Source organism: Lonchura striata, chromosome 6 (genome assembly GCF_046129695.1).
Source record: "Lonchura striata isolate bLonStr1 chromosome 6, bLonStr1.mat, whole genome shotgun sequence".
In the NCBI taxonomy this organism is placed as follows: domain Eukaryota; kingdom Metazoa; phylum Chordata; class Aves; order Passeriformes; family Estrildidae; genus Lonchura; species Lonchura striata.
Genome location: NC_134608.1, coordinates 46,455,072 through 46,471,818, shown reverse-complemented (window position 1 = coordinate 46,471,818; position 16,747 = coordinate 46,455,072). Strand labels below are relative to the sequence as shown.

Genomic DNA, 16,747 nt, shown 5'->3' with positions numbered 1-16,747 from the left:
GGGGAATGCAGACAGGCTGTCATGGGACACTTCATCATCTGCTGAGTGCATGGTTTAATCAGCAGGCTGTCTCTGGTCTGTACTGGGTGAGGATGTGCCATAGTGAGATGTGGGGACAGATCATGGAGATGCTTCCCTGAAAGCATAATGAGATGTCACCTCCTTCCTGCCCAGGTCTCCACACCTTTATCCTGTCCCAGGCTTCATTTATGGGGGGAGCTATGGGCAGAAAGACCTGCAGTCCTCCCTGCCCCCCATTCACTGGAGAGCATTTCCACACCAGACCAGATCAGGGGTTGGTTTGGCAGATAAGTTTCAGCTGGCAGTGCAGTGTATGATGCCCTGAAAGTATCTCAGCCATGAACAGCTCTATGATCACTCATTCAGAGGTCAATAATCTTCCCAGTCTCTCTTGGTTACTTCCTGCTCCCTAAAGCAAGACCTGAGGGGTCATGGCCGTCAGTGTTTCCATCCTAACCTGTAGGGACTATAGCCAGTCCTCGTCCCAGGCTGAGGAAGGAGGTGGCCTGTCACAGTGGCAATGCCCCCAAAGAGGGTACAGCCAAAATGACTCACATTGCAGCCTCCCTGAACTGACAAATTATATCTCACTGGGACAGTGCTACCTTAGGCAAGACCCAGGCCAGCCATCCCAGGATCCTCCAAGGTTAGGAGAGGCACAGAGATGAAGCTGTATCCCCTTTTCCCTCCCGCTGTACCTGCACCAAGCTCACATTGGCTGTGTCTGAGGCCACAGTATCCTCCCCCATCACACCTCCCAGGCTTTTCAGCTCAAACAAAGTGCAGCTGGGTGGGCTCGGGGGATAACTCAGGGTCACCCTATATGTAGTGCCAGGGGTTCCAAGCTGTGAGTTTAGATCCCTGTGGGACCAATGGCATCTCTTGCAATAATGACTGCATTCCTTTCTATGAGCTGGGACTCGTGTCAGCCACACTGCGAGTGCTTTTGCACTCAGAGACTACCCCCAGCTCTAGGAAATCTTGCAGGGACAATGCCACTGTCCCCATCTCCTGTGCTACATAGGAGAGAGCCTCCCTGCTTGGCATGCAGGCATGAGGCTGTTCAGATAAAAGCAGAGCTGACACAAAACTGGAAGTGACCCAAAGCCAGCCTTTTCTACATTTAACAAGTGTGACAAATGAGTTATCATAATCCTTTCCCCTGATGGACCATATTATCTGCAGGAAAAGGGATGCTGGTTTAATGAACCAGGGGGAATATTGAACTGACTCAGCAGCATTTTTTGCATCTATAACCCATCAAGGATGGAGGGAGGGTAATTGTTAGTAGCCACCATATTTATTGTTTGTTACCCACGTTGTAGGAGGTGAAATAGCTGCAGCAGGTTGGAGATCCACCTACACCCACCATGGACAAGAACAGGGTAGCAAGAAGGATGGCAGGGTAGCATCATACTCAGCTCCTGTACAGCCCTCACCTGGGCTCCACCTGCAGCTCTGGGCTGTGAGGCAGCAAAACTCCTGTGCTCTCCCTTAGTGCTCTTAGTGTCTCCCCTTTAATGGAGTCCCTCCAAACCCACAGCAGAAGGAAAGCATCTCCAAAGTAGGGGAAATAAGGGGGACCCATAGATTTCCAATCTTTTGGGGGAGGAAAAAAAATTATTCATGCATGGATCTTCCAAATGAAGCAGCATCAAGGTGTTCAGCATTCATTTCTCATCTTGTCAGTGTCAGGGAGACCTAAATTGAGGCAGCAAAACTACATCCCTATATATTGTCAGGCAAGTACATCCCAGATTGCACCAACTGTGCTGTTAAGTGAATGAAAGAACTTTTTTGATTTTGAGGGAACAAGGGAAAGAAAAGCAGCAGCCAAATCCGACAGGTCCTCTAATTGCTTTTTTTTTTTTTTTTTTTTTTTTTTTTTTTTTTTTTTAATTTTGCAAGAAAATTCTGGAAGTTCAGATTTTGCCAAGGCTGACACCCGCCGCGGCAGAAGGCAGGCTTTCAGGAGCTGCTTCTCTGCCTTTTCACTTCTGCCACTCACAACGTCGCGCCGCTCTCTCCAAATCGCACTTTTTTTTGGCTGCGAAGCCGCAGCCTCTGTTGCTCTCCGCGGCGGGAAGGAAAACTGTGAGGAGGGGGTGGAAGAGAGGAACAGCCGAACGCAGCTTGAGAAGCATCTTTTGAGATGGGGAAGAGCTGACGGTCACGTTGCCATTTAAAGATTTAATTGTATTCCTTCGGGAAGCTGAGCCTGACAGCTTGATGAGGATTGCTTTTTGGTTTTTTTTGTTTAGCTCGGGGGGAGCGATTGTTCCCTGTTAGGCGACATTGTGCCTAAAGCACCTGCGCTGATTTTGTGTCCCTGGCAGCTGAAAGGCGTTCGGGGTGAGCCTGGGGAAAGGCCGCCGAGCTGGTGAGGGTCATCCTCGTCCGGAGAGGAGATGCTTCGGGCCGGGCGATGAAGTGGCTGCGGGGGGGACCCTGAGGGCAGCGCCAGCAGCCTGGAGGAGGTCTGGAGGCCGGGAGCGGCGTGTCCGAGCGGAGCTGGAGCTGCCAGGCTGCGGGAGGCAGGCAGAGGGCTCCCTCTCCCCGCTGCACGCCGCCGGCAGCGCACCGCTCGGGGCGAGCCGGGCGCTGCGGGAGCCCTGCCCCTAGCAAGGAGCGCAGGTCCATCCATCCATCCATCCATCCATCCATCCATCCATCCATCGGTCCATCCATCCATCCATCCATCCATCCATCCATCCATCCATCCATCCATCCATTCATCCATCCATCCATCCCCGCTTCTCCGGGACCCCCGCCACAAGCCCCAGCACCGGGCAAGCGCTGGCTTGAGCAGGAAGCAATTGTGAAGTGAAAGCGGCTCCTAAAATCAGCCAGGAGCGGGTCCCCATCCCTCCGCAGGGATGTGCCGCTCCGTGCCAGCCGGGACGTGTGTGACAGGCGAGGGCCCGGGTGCTGGTGCACATTTACCCTCCACGCTGGCAGGGAAAGGTGGCGGGGAGCCAGGCAGTGCGTGAGCAAACCCTGCCGTGCTTATGCAAGTCTCAGTGCTCAGCCGAGCCTCTGCCCCCACTGCCACGCCGGGCTCGGGGATCCCTCCCTTGCATCAGTGCCACCAAGCCAGTTTGCAGACAGCAGCGCACCGAGTCCTAGCTGGGGTGAACTGGTTTGGGTTTGGCTGGTAAACACGACTCCACAATTCTCCTTTCAGTAATAAACATGAGACGGGGCTCATTCAGGTAAGGACCTCTCAGCCCAGTGTCGACATCCGCCGGTTCCCCTGGCTGGGATGAGCTGCCAGGCATGCAGGCAGAGCATGGTGAGTCAGGCCTGGAACAGCCATCAGCCTGGATACCCAAATTAACTGTCAGACAGAGATGCAAATGGCAACCTCTATTCTGCTGTGGGGTGTGTAATCCTCCAGCAAAAGCCAACTACGCTGTAGCATCACAGCCCTGCTTCCCAGGCTCTCCACAGGCCAGAAGGCAGAGTCATGCTGCTAGCAAGTAGCAACTCTCACCTCCTTTCCCAGCTATGTGCTGATGTCCTGGGTGACCTTACCAAAGCCCTTTCTTCCCTGTTTTCCCCTCCAACACTGTCTCACAGGTTGATGGCTTCTCAAAGGCCAAACTGCAGCCTTGTTTAGAGCCATCATGTTCTGGGACCTTGGGGCACTGTGGGTGTCCTGTGATGAGTAAAATTGCAGTAGTGCCCAGCTCCGGTTGGCAAACACGGGGGTAGAGCTGGACACTGATGGAGCTGCCTCTTGCCTCCTCTCCAACCCCTCATCCATGTGCAGGTTGGACACTGAAGGGCTCCTGGCTCTGCAGGCAGACCACGGTGGTGTGCAGCCCTGCCGGGGGGAGGAGGGGGAGGCACAGATGGCAGCAGATGCTCTCATCAGTGAAAATGATTGAAGCAAAACAAAAAAAAACCTAGCAACTGGTGAGCAGCCTAACAAAAACCAGCACAAGAGTACAGAGAAAGGGTCTGGACCTGACAGACCCTTGCATGGAGCCTAGCTCCATGCTGCCTTCTGGCCCAGGGTAATGTTTTACCCGTCTCTAATTGACAAAGAAGAAAGACTATGCCTTGTCCCAGAGCACTGGGCAGTGATTATTTTTTAAGACTTGGATATATTAAAATGAAACAGTTTGGTTTTTCTCCCATTCCCCTGTCCCTATCCTCTCTCTTGTCCTTTCCCCTCTGCCTTCAAAGAAGTGAATATGACCCCAGACAGCTTCTAAGCACATCGAAGCTTCTCGCCTACCCTCACTACTCATGGCAAGTTTTAATGTGGGTCAACATGGCACTCCATTTTAGCACTGGGGGCAAAGGAGCAGGAACACTTCCTGCACCTGAGAGTGTTACTGTAAAGCCTCTGTGCAGCTTGGCTGCTGCTGCCAGCCTCGGTTGATAGCCTCATGCCAGTGCAAAGGTCCTGCTCCTCCACCCCTCCCATCCCGACTTTGACCCATTGTGCCAGCACGCAGCAGCCATGCCCCGCGTTTGGCACATCTCCATGCTCCTGCCCAGCTTTCCTCCAGTATGGCCGGGCTGGAGGGAATCAGAGGGACTTTATTCAATGTATGATTATTTACTTTTCCCTTTCCCCTTTGGCAGGAGTGCCTCACAGCACAGTCAGAGCTACAGAATGAATGATTCTGCAGCATGTGCTGAGCTGAATGGCACAGCACGCAGCCCTCCAGTCCGCTCCTTCTGCAATTAACTGCACAGGAGCTGCTCCTGCAACGTGCACGCGCAGCCCTGCACAGAGTGAGGGCTGAGCCACGCTGCTCTACTTCTACTGGGAAAATGGAGACAGATCCAGGGCAGCCCCTGTGTGAGAAACACACCTGCCTGGTGATGCTGTAAGTGTCTTTTGCCTGCTCTAGCACGTCAGCTCTCTTCACCGAGTGACACCATTTTGGGCTTTGCAGGATGAAGGTGGTGTGCACAGAGATATGTGCATCCATCCCAACCGTGGGGTGGGAGAGCTGGGGAGGACATGGGCAGGCACCAAAGAAGGGATTGATGCCCTTCTTAAAGTCGATTTGGAGTTCACCACAGTCAATACATTTCTTTATGGAACAGAACAAGGCAATACAAAGCCTGAAAAGCCCCTTCCTCTGGCACCACACTGTGCCCCATTCCAGGACATCCCAGCAAGGGTGACAGGCAAGCACGTGGTGGAACCAACCAGGCCTGGAAGAAGCAGAGCCATGCCAGCCCCAGGGCTGACTCTGGCCGCAGCTCTCAGCACAGTCTGGAGGTGCCAATACCCCTTGCAACGGGAACGCAGTGTCTTGTGCCACAGCCAGCCCTGCTGAGCAACAATGATGGGATGCTGGCTCAGCCAGTGGTGCAAGCAACTGCATCTAAATGACTAGGACAGGTTAAAAAAATATTATTTGGCCATTTAAGGAAAGTGCAAGTTGAGAAAAGTCTCTCCTTTTTGATGGATAAGAAAGTTGGTTTGGCAGCAATTCCTTTTTCCTAGTTTTAGTTTCCTTCATGATCAGGTTCCAATTTTAATCCCTGCAGGATGCATGCAGAAGGCTCTGCTGCACTCTTCTGCACTTGGCCTGCCATGGCAATTAGGGGGCCTGGAAAACGTTTTAGCAAGAACTATTACGTATACAAGCACTTGCATTTGAAACACGTAGCTGGGATGCAATCCATCTTTGGATGTGCCTGAAATCTGGAAGAGAGGAAAAACGCGAGTGGGGTGAATTACTTTTTAAGTGCTTTACCTGAAACAGAGCGCTTTCCTTTAGCCATAAGCAACTTGCTGTGTAATTTTTGCTCAGCTCCTGATGGCTGTGACGGAGAGGGAGGTGTGATGGCCCTGGGGCTGAGACAATAGATTCACATCTGGTAGATGGAGCTTAGAGACGAGGCTGCTTTGTTCTGCCTGCCTGACCATTACAGCATTGCCCTGGCTCTTGCAGCTTAATTTCCCCTGGGGAAAATAGGGGTAATAGGGGTGACCCGAGCCATCCAGAGCTGCCCAGGTGTGCTCACAGCGCTGCCCTCGCTCAGGCTGGCTGCCCACTTCCATGTAGCCGTGGGTCCGCACCCAAACGCCAGAATATCAGGTTGAGCAGGATTGGGATCTAAATAGGGTTAGCTCCCAGCTTTGGGAGGCAGGTGAGGTTTTGCAAGCTTCAGTTAATGCCTGCTCCTGGCCCCTGTGATCCCGGGAGCAGTTTAGCAGCAGTGAATCATTTGTTTTGGTTTCTCCCCACCAGGCGCTTGGCTGCAGCGCCTCGCGCAGAAGCAGTGGGCGTGGGAGAGATGCAGGGCTCGTGGGCTGGAGCCACTCCCATGGCCGTGAGAACCCCTGTCCCACTGGTCCCCAGCCCCGCTGGAGCTGCTCCTCCTGTTTGCTGCCAATGGGGATTTTGTGTGGGTCAAATCTCCTGTGTCCTCATCATCCAGAGATGCAGCAGGGGCATCCGTGGATTAGCTGAGGAGAGGTTGCCAGGGATGAAGGCTCAAGAGGGAGCTCAGCTTCATCCCTTGCTTGAATGTACAGTTCAAGGGTGTCTCTCAGGACACTCCATCCTCTGCCTCACCCGTATCACCTCCCCATCCCTTGCCTGCTGCAAACTCGGTATATTTCTCACACCTGCTTCCCACTCTCCTGCCCTGTGCCATGCCACTGGACAGACAGAGAACAATCTTCCTGACAGCTCATCTGGGATGCTCATCTGTGATGTGCCAGGTCCGGTATTGGAAGCATTGATTTTAACTGAGTTTGGAAAAAAACTGTTTAAATCCTCTTCCTTCGGCAGGTTTTGTGAGCTCATGGCTCTCTGCCTAGATAACAGCTTTTATGAGGAAGCTTTGGGATTTTCAGACTCATTTCTTTCCCCCTCTTTTTTCCTATTTTGCTCCTTAAAAGGGGTGCTGGGTAGGTGAGGAAACAGCTCAAAGCTGAAGCAAGAATGGTTTTCCCCAGGTTTTCTCAGGTTTTCCCATCTGGGTGCTTTGCGTGGCCACAAGAAGGGAGCTGGAAAGGAGAACAAGCAGGAAAAGCTTCGTTCCAGCCATGCCGGTCATGCTGCTGCTCCAGCTCCCACCAGGACCAAGTGTTCCCATGCCACTAAATACACGAGTGCCTATGCTGCCCCAGCATCTTGCCACTGATTATGATAACTGGGCCGAAACCCATGAGTTTAGGTAGAATATCCCTCATTTTGTAGAAGTTTCCCTGCTGACAGCTTTGGGTGAGCTGATTTTCTGTGCTTAGGAGAAGGGCATGAACTCAGCGCTGCTTATGCAATGGGGAGAGTGAGGCTCTTTAACATCCCTGGGTTTTATACCTCTGGTGCTTTATGAGAAATGACATTTCTGGGAAAGATTTTGCCGCCATTTACTGTGGGAGCTTGACGTTCTTGAGCAAGTTGCCGGACGCGTGTCTGGAGACATGAGAGTTAATTTTAAATATCCGGCATCCGTATCGGCAGGGAGGAAGGTTCTCTTCATTTCCTAAGCACCAGCAAAACCTAAGCTTCTAAACTCTAATCCCTCTCTAAGCTGGAGCTGCCAGGCTAGGGCCAAGGGCAGAAAAAAACCCCTGCCGTGAAACCAGGCCAGTTGCCCAGTTCTTTGGCAAACTCGCAGCAGGATGGGGAGCCCTAAGCTCCAGGATGAGGATGGAGCCCACTCCATCCATCCAGAAGCCGACCCGTGGGTGAGGCTCCTCCTGCTTTTTGAGCCAGCTTTTTGGTCACACTTCACCATGCCACCCTCCAAGACCGGGCTGCCTCTGTGCCTGTCCTCCTGTAGCTGGGGCGCCCCAGAGAGAATGAGTGCTGTGGGGCGCCGCGCAGGTCCCCGCTGCTCCCGGCTCCGCAGGCAGCGGGCTGACAGGCGGCGGGACGGCTCAGCCTCGCAACGCCAGCAGCCCGGGGACCCCCCATGACCCGCAATACGCGGCAGCGCGTTTTCTGCCGGGAGCAGCGCGGCTCCGGGGCGGTCGCGGGCTGGAGGGCCGGCGGGAAGCGCCCGGGCCGCTCTCCCCGCGGGCAGCGCGGCCCGCTCCGCGCCCGCTCCGCGCCCGCTCCCTCCGCGCCGCTCCGCGCCCGCGGGGCTGACGTCACCCTGCCCTGCGCCGCCCGCGCTGATTGGCTGCGGGTGACGTCAACGCTGTCTCTTTTTTTTTTCCCCCTTTTTTTTTATTTTTTTTTTTCCCTTTCCCCCGCCGCCCCCCCGCCCGCTCCCGAGGCATGACCTCATCGCCGGCGCATTCCCGGCGGCGCGCGGAGCGGCGCGGAGCAGCGCGGAGCAGCGCGGAGCGGGCCCCCCCGCCCGCCGCGGCATGCGGGCCCTGCGGCGCCGGCAGCGGCCGCGCCAGCGGAGAACCCGCGGAGCGGGGCGGCCGCCCGCGCCCGCCGCGCCGGGTCAGTGCGAGCGCGTCCCGCCGCGCCCGCGCGGGACCGGGCCGTGCGCCCCGGGGCAGGCGGGGAGGGGGCGCGGGGCGCCCGCGGGTGCGGAGCGGAGCCGGCATCGCGCCCGGGGGCGGCGGACAGCGCGACAGCGTGTGCCGGTGTATGTGCGTGTCTGTGTGCGCGCTAGGTACTGCGCTTCGCGGCTGCGAGGGGCTGCCGTGAGGGAGAACGATGAGCGCCGGGGCTGGGAGGGGAGCAGCCCCACGGCGGGGATTGGGGAAAGGAGCGGGGGGTGGCGGGGGGGGGGGGTGGCGCTCCGCGGCCGCGCATGTCGGGGATGCTGCGCTTGTTTTCGGGGCGGGGGGGTGCTGGAAATCCCACCCTGCCTTGGCGGTGTGCGCTTGCCGGGCGGCCGCGGTGCAGGTGAGGAGGGGGCTTGGGAAGCTCCGGGGAATACCCGCTGTCCTGCCGGGCCGGGGGTCGCGGGTGGAGGGGTTTTCTGGCGGGGCTGAGGGCTGGTGTTTGAGGAAGCGGTGTTAACAGCGCTGTGGTTTTTCTGATGATGAAAGAGGTTGGAGTGTCGCCCTGTGTCCTTGGCGTTTAAACGAAGCCGGCATGTGTTCAGCAGCGGGGGTTTTCATGCAAGACTTCATTGCTGCGGCTCCAAAGGCGCTGCTCGCGATTAATGAGTTAAGCTGCTCGTTTAAAAAAATCCTCTCCACCACCCCTAATGTGCCTGGTCCGATTGATCACCCCCCACACACCCTCAATCATTATATGGTGGTAAATGTTGCTTTCTGTGCTAAGCGTTGTTTGTTTTTAAAGATTCCTGTTTATTTCCCTTATTGATAAATAAGTTCCTTCTCCTTCCTGCTCCCCCCTCCCTTTTCTCCTCCCCCAGAATTAAATTCCTGAGCAACAGCAAAAGCTGATGTCAGTGCTTCAGCTTGCATTGGGGGAGCTCTGTGCACAGGTCAGTAATTTGCGGTTTCGTTAGAAGGAAGAATGCGGCGCAGTGCTGTTCTGATAGGGATATTCGGATTTTTCTAGGCATGGATGCGTTTGTCCCTCATATTGCGGTAGTTATTGACAGCTCCCTGGTGGGAGCTGGGTGCTGCATGAGCATATGTAGGAGAGACCATCCCTGTCCCAAGCAGCTGGCGATGACGAATGCATTGCGAATGGTTGCCAGAGGTTCCATCTCCTTGTGATTTGGGGAAATAAGGCAGACCCCTCTCCCGCAGGAAAGGGTGAGGATATCCAAGCAGGTAGCGCTGAGGATTGCACCTGGCAGTGCAGGGGCCATGATAACCTTGAGAGCAGCTTGCCCGTGGAGCGGTGTTTGACATTGGCTTGCATTGTCTCATCCTCCTGCGCCGAGGCAAAGGCTCGGGCACGGCTGCCTGCGCGCCCAAAGGCGGCTGAGGAGAGCTTTGTTTTCGGAACACTCGATGCACGGGAGTTGGTGCTTTTGGGTTTGGCCTTGCCTCTCTGTGCCTCTGCTCGCGCTCGGAGTGTGCCTGTGCCGGGAGGACTCTCTCTGCAGAAGAGGTTTGTTGGGGTTTGGGTCTGCATGGCAGTTCCTGCACTCGTTTTGATTTTGCTTGCAACAGCTCCCAAAACGAAATGAGCTGTGGCACCAAGAAAATCCTCCTGGCTGTAGCGTATTTGGGATTTTAAAACACCCTCAAGGACTTTGCAGGTATCTTGTCCCAAATTTTGCATGGCAGAGCCGGGATGTGCAGGATTGTCTAAATGGTTGGGACAAGAGTAGACAGGCAAGAGTGTGAGCAGCACAGGGATGCCCAGATCCCTCTTTGCAATGGCACTAGGCAGAAATTCCTGCCCTTGGTGTATTGGCAACACAATTTTGAAAGGCTCAAATCTGAGGCTGGAAGGTTTCCAAGAAGAGATGTCATTAGCTCACACCAAAAGACTTCTAACCCAATAGATTGTCCTCCTGTGGCTTTCAGTTGTCCTTGCTTAGACATAAGGTAAGGAAAACCTGGATCTAGCATTGTTCTTTAAAATCTAGCCTCAGCTAAGCTTGGGAGAGCTGAGCAAAGTGGCCAGAGTCCTTAGGAGCATTCACTGGGGACTCTGCATGGAGATTATTATTGCAAATACTGCACTGTGTTTGTCTGCAGTGTGCTTTTGCTGGGTGCCAAGTACATCAGTGAGAAAGCCACTGAGTCTTTGGAGAGCTCATATTCACCTAATATTAAATGCAACGTCACTTTTACTACAAAAACACCCTTGAGGGCTGGGTAGGGACTAAGCAGTAGTGTCTGTCCCATGCTGCCAAATTGGGTCTTAAGAGGTGGGAGAAAACTCTCTTCTCTCCTGGACAACCCTGTCCTTCCCTAGGAAATCTCCACAGGCTGGAAACCTCCCCAAAGGCTGGAAACCCATTGTGCCTCTGGAAGTGACTTCTCTTGACATGAGTATGAGCGAGTCCCCATTCCATCCCTACCCCTTACCTCTGCACCAGCTGCTGTCATCTGCATGGGGGAATGAGGGCTTTTCCTCTTTGGATTTGCTTCCTTACCTTTAAGCAAGGTTTTTCTTAGGGATCATAGGTTAATTTCTCTGGTGTGCAGCTCAGCTCCCAAAGCCCTGGGCACAGTCAGGTGAAGAGCATGTTCACACTATCAAGAATGGGAGGAGGAAAAGGAGGTGCTCCAGCATTTGGCAGCCCTGATTTATGGTGTAGGCTCACAGGACACTGCCATCATACTGAAACTGTGCCAGCAAACTGAATCTGGTAGAGAACCACTGATGAAGAGAAGGAGCTTGTGGGTGCTCACCCCTCTCTCCCAGTAGGACAGCCAGGGAGAGTCTGTAGACCTTTTTACCCTCTGCCACGTGTTTAATGGCAATGTTAAGGGGGAGATGGTTGCAGAAATCCCCAGGTACTCATGGTCTCTGAGTCTCCCTGCACTCTTCTCCTTGCTGCTATGCAGAGAAACTCCTGCAGCCAAGAGCGGCAATGCAGTCATACTGTGGGGAAAGCTTTGACACTCCTCTGCATCCCCATACCCTCTGGGTTTTAAAACCTGTTTTTCAAGCTTTACATTTCTTCTCTGAAGATACACCTGTCCTGCCTGATGCCAGTGGGAAGGAGCACCTGACGTAATTATGGCAGGCTTGGGGAAGGGAGGTGAGTGGCCTGGGAGCATTAATCAGATAAGAAGCTAAACAAGCTCTGTGCTCAAGATTTTCTCAAGCTTGCTCAGGAGACCTGGGTGTACTTCTGTGTGCAGGATTATAACACAGCCAGGGGAGTAGGAGGGAGGGTAAAAATTGACTGTGCCAAAATGCTGTGCACTGCTGGTGTCAGGGGCTGCTGTCAAAGCCAGGAAGAGCTTGTGGTGTGATCAGTGGTAGTGCAGGTTCCTGCAGGGATGGTGAGTGGTGTAGTGCACCCCAGTGATGGCTTTGCCTGCTCATCTGATGGAGGGGGAGACCATGTCATGTGTCTTATTCCCATGGGACTGTTATTTTGCCAGAAGTGGGCCAGCAGCTGAGACCATGGTGGTACATACCAAGCTCTGGTCATGGTGGGTGCCTTGGTGTCTCCTCTTTAGCATGAGTTCATGGAGAGGAAAACATCTCTTTCTCTTCCAAGAGATGTTTCTAGACTTTCTGCCCCAAACCTTTGGGTCCATGCTGTCAAGAGACTCCTTTGGTTCTCAACCATCTCTACTTCAAGAAAGGAGATTAAGAGTAAAGGTGGGCTACACTGGGGGACTGTCCACAGCACAGAGCCCTGCTCAGCCTATGCTGCAGACTGCCATGACTCCTGTAGGATAGCTGGCTCCACTTCTTGGCTATTTGGCTCTTCCTCTGAGGTTTTCTAGACCCAGTTGGACAAAATAATCTAGGCTACTGTGCAGGAGGCTTCTTTCCTTGCTTTGCTCAGGGTTTTTGTGGGGTTGGTTTTGCTTTTTTGGATCCTCAGTTTCCCAGAGTGATAGGTATTGTTTGCATGGTGTCATGGAAGGATCAGCATTTCAGAAGACAGGTGAAGTGCTAGCCCAGGCTGGGTTCAGAGGAGAACCTGCAGGTTCTCACTGGAAGCTGATCCAGTATATAGAGTCTCCTGTTGTAAACAGGGAGCAATAACAGGACAGAAATGCAGGGGCTATGTTCATTAAGCTGAAACTTACTTAAGACACTCCAAGGAATCTATCTGGGGCTGGAAATCCTTCTTTGATTTCCTCTTTTCTTCAAACTCCTCTTATGCCTTTTTCTATTTTGTTTTTTTTTGTGTGTAGAAAGCACTCGTGGTTCCCTTATGTGTGCCTATATGTCTGCCTTTACTGTATTTTCTTTAAATAAAGCCTTTTCTTGGGTCAGAGACCTTGTGTTCTTCAGGAATTTCTCCAGAGTCCTTCAAGGTCCTCTAGCAATTTGCGACAGAGGCTGTCTGTGTAGGGTTTCTGCATGCTGAGTTATGGGGAGCATTATTTTTGAGTTCACTGATGACTGGGAACAAGTCATTTGGCAACCAGAAAGGCAAGACAGCCTGTTCTGGTGTGGATGCTCATTCTCCTTTAAGGGAGAGAGGGGTTGGACCAGCTGAAGTGCTGAGGTCCCTTTAAACCTAAATTACTGCATGACTAGTCCATAAATACCCACCCTGCTGCTTCTCCCAGGCTTTGGTAGGATACTTGTTATTAGGCAGTGCTGGTGAGGGGACATGAATGAGGTGGACCACTGCTTTGATCCTGCATGGAGGTTCCAGTGACAGCATGGCCCTGGCATCCTGTCCCCCACCACGTCCTCCAGCCCTGCTAACGATGCAGTGCGTCTTTCCGGTCCTCTCCGTCAACCCACATTACTCACCCAGCACGGAGGTGCGCAGTGTGCCTGCATCCTGGCTTTTCAGCTCGCCTCTTTTCAGCTTTTTAATAGGGGATTTAGTTCTCTGAGGAGCTCATGCTGTCTAACACATGGTAATTCAGCTGATGCAGCAGAAGCTCGGGGAGAAATCTCAGTCTATTAGGGCATTGCAGGTTTTTTTGCATCCAGCACGTCAAGCCCTTTCCACATGTTTTTTTCTGTGCCTGCGTGAATCGCATGTCTCCCACTGAAATCCAGACCCTCCAGACAAAGAGGGTCCCTCCATCTCTGGGGCATGCTGCTGAAAAGAAGCAACCAAGAAGTGTCTACAACATCTGATTGTTTTTGCGTTGCCTCTAACAACCCTCACTTCCCAGCTTGCGATGGCAGCCTGGTCCTCCTCGAGCCGTGGCTTGAGTGGAGTTATTCATGCCATCTTCATCTGACTTGGCCGGCAGCCCTGTGTGGGGAGCGGACGGGCACAGCCAGAGCCTCGCTTGGCACTCCAGGCTGTTGAGTGGAGGGCTGGTGCAGACAGGGTGCCAGCACTGCTGGCTGGAGCTAGCCCATGAAAAGCCACGTTAACCGCGTTGCTGCTGTCGGGGACCTCGCAGAGATGTCCCCAGCAGCTGTACTGGCTCAGCAGGGCTGACACCCAGAAACCAAGCAAGCCTGCACCTGTCCTGTACACCTTACCTGCTGCTCACATCAGGTTCAGGTCTTCTGGTGGAAAGTCAGAAGGATGCAGCAGGGCAGGAAGGTGACCAGAGGGATGAGCCTCCAGCCAAAACTGAGCCAGGGCCCTCTGAATTGCTCTGTGGGGTGGTGAAGAGACAAAATGCTTCCCACACATCAAGGGAAGTTGACTGCTGCAAAAAAACCCGAATACAAATCTCTGACTGGGCAGAATCTCCCCAGACACATTCTTTTGTAAAGTATTCTCATTGTACCATTAAAAATAGATCGACGCATTCTCCGCTTGCTTGCTGAATGCTGATGCCTGTTAATTCTGTGTCATCCTCACAATCCCTTCTGCTCTGAGCTTGGCTGCTTCTTTGTCTGGCACCTGAGCAAGGTTCATTCAGCAGTACCTGATGCAAAGATAAGAGTGAGTTCTGTTGGAGTCCAGCAGGACAGGTGGGAAGGTGAGGGTGACTGAAGTGGTCTTAGCTGGGGGTCAGCCAGCCCAGAAAGAGCAAGGCTTGGTGTTATCACCCCAGCTGTCACCTGCAGGGTCAGAAGCAGGGCTGAGTGAGACCTGCTGGCGTGCAGATGAGTTGGAGGATGTTTAAGCTCTGGGTGGATGTCATGATAGATCTCTGGGGTTTTTTTGAAACTGGGGTTAAAGTACACATATATGTCATGCTTAACACCTGCCTGGAGGTGGTGAGGGGAATATTGTTGCCTGTTTCCTCCAGCAAATGATTCCGTGTAGTTTGCCACCCACAGCAGCAGTGATAATATGGATTCAGAGAGAAGACCCATGTTACAAATGCTGCAATACCCAACTCTTAGTCAGGAGGCCAGGCTGTAGGATTTCATATATGAAGAGCTGTGCCATCTGACCAGCAAGCCATGGCTCAACACACACGGTCATGAGGATGGAGGAAGGTCTTCAAATCACTTTGTTTCATCCCTGTGTCACCTCAGATTAAGAACAAAACCAGCTGGTAATGAATCACTATCCCCAAGGCAAAAGGAGAAGGCAGGAACATTAGCTTGGGCTTTGCCTGTCTCGTGTGTTTTTTCTAGAGAAAGGTAATCCTCCAAAACTCAGAGCTAGTGCCTCCTTGTTAGGGCTGTGGTAGGAAGTAGAACCTGAACTGACACATGCTAATTCATCCCAAATCCATGAGAAATTTGGCTATTGTGTGCATATAGAAAATTCATCAAGCCATGAACCAGGTCAGAAAACTCTTGTTAAATGTATTTGCTGGCCTGGGGAATGTCTCATCCCATGGAAAACCAACATAGTCCCTTGCATTTTCATTGAATTCTGGATCTTCTAGGGAGAGTCACAGTTTTGTGGGAATAGGGAGGCACAGCTGTGGCCATTGGTTTTTTCTGGCTGCAGACTTGTGCTGGGATCTGCACCTCATTTTGCACTGGCACTCACCAGAAACTGCAGACAATGCAACAGAAAGGAACATCATTATTCTACAGGTAGGCAGGGATCCTATTTGTCATTTGAATATGGGGGTCTAATGACACTACACTGGCATTAGCCACTGTCATTAGTCATTGTACAGTGCAGTGACTGTCCCTGTGTGTGCTGGATGCTCCCTTTGACTCACCTGTGACCGTCCCCAGCTCTCTGCTGAGATGGACAAGTTCCTGTCACTGGGGATTGTGCTTAAGAAGTGAAATGCTATATTTATCTGCAGCTTTGAAGAGCCAGAACCACAGCTTAATCCTGTGCTTTCTTTCACTTGGTGTGTAGGTGTTGTGGGAAAATAAGACCCAGGTCCTGGAGACCCTTTCTCCAGGAGACTGCAAATGCACCCAGCAAGTATTTAGGGTGTTTATTGTTTTGGGATGAGAGAGGCAGACCAGTCCTGCAGAAGTATCTGACTGCATGCCTTTCTGTGCTGCCTCTGTCTGCTCTTGTTGTAAAAAGGCAAAGAAGCATCTTATCCCCAGGATAAACCTTCTGGGCTCAGGGCTCATGCAGCAAATGATGGGATACCAGGCAGTGGGCAACAAGGACCCTTGAAGATCAGCAGGACTAGGTTTCTCTTCTCCATCATGACATGTCCTCTGTGATGTGTGCCAGGCTGCTCAAAGCAGAAGGTGCTTTTAGGTCTGGGATGAGAACGTGGCCAGCTCTCAGCTTGGCAGGGTGAGAATGGAAATGGGATAGCTTTGGTATTAGAAAGCAGTGCTTGGGAGCAATATCCTCAGCATGGGCAAAGGCAGTGATGAAATGGTTGGCTGGTCATGGATAACCTTTGGTCTTGGCTTTTGTAGGCTTTAAAATGAAAGCTTGTGTTTATACTAAAGGGGAAAACCATATAAATCATGTTAAAAGCACAACTCTAAGAGGCGGAGATACTGCCCTTGTCATCTAGACTCCAGACAAATTCCTTTCCCTGCTGTCCCTGTTGGCTTTTCCTGACCAGATCTCCAGATTGACTACCATTTCTGTAGTCAGAAATTTTCCTGGGAGTGGCCAGTCTATAAATCCTTAACTGCACTTTTTTGGTGGAAACAGGCTGGGAGGCAATTGCATTTGCAGTCGTAACCCATCCAAAGCTGCTGGCACACCATCAGGTGGTGAGAGAGGATCAGGGACCCTTTGCTTGGCTTAACTGCAGCCAGGAAAGCCCATCTGCCTTGTGGGGTGAGGGTGCATGGGAAAGACTCCCAGGCAGCTGGATACAGCCTGTCCTCTTTCCTTTCATCCCCAAGTTGCCCCATGCCAGCAGCCATGTACCCAAGGCTGAGCACCCCCACACCAGCACTGCCGTGTGGCTCCATGCCACATGTGAATGCACCATCTGGCACTTTGCTGA

General features: G+C 52.8%; 1 protein-coding gene across 4 annotated transcripts in view; it reads left to right on the top strand.

The window, feature by feature from the left end:
• The first annotated feature begins 8,330 nt into the window (after window positions 1–8,330).
• The window catches only part of DUSP8 (dual specificity phosphatase 8), a 40,641-nt gene continuing 32,224 nt past the window's right edge, over window positions 8,331–16,747 (top strand). Inside the window, exon 1 of one of the 4 annotated variants that reach the window (XM_031505058.2) lies at window positions 8,331–8,402. The gene's annotated coding sequence lies outside the window, so the exon portion shown is untranslated. Of the gene's footprint in view, window positions 8,403–8,484; window positions 8,578–8,720; window positions 8,814–8,870; window positions 9,364–16,747 lie in introns of those variants that run through there. The other 3 variants (XM_031505059.2, XM_031505057.2, XM_021526768.3) reach the window with 3 other exon arrangements.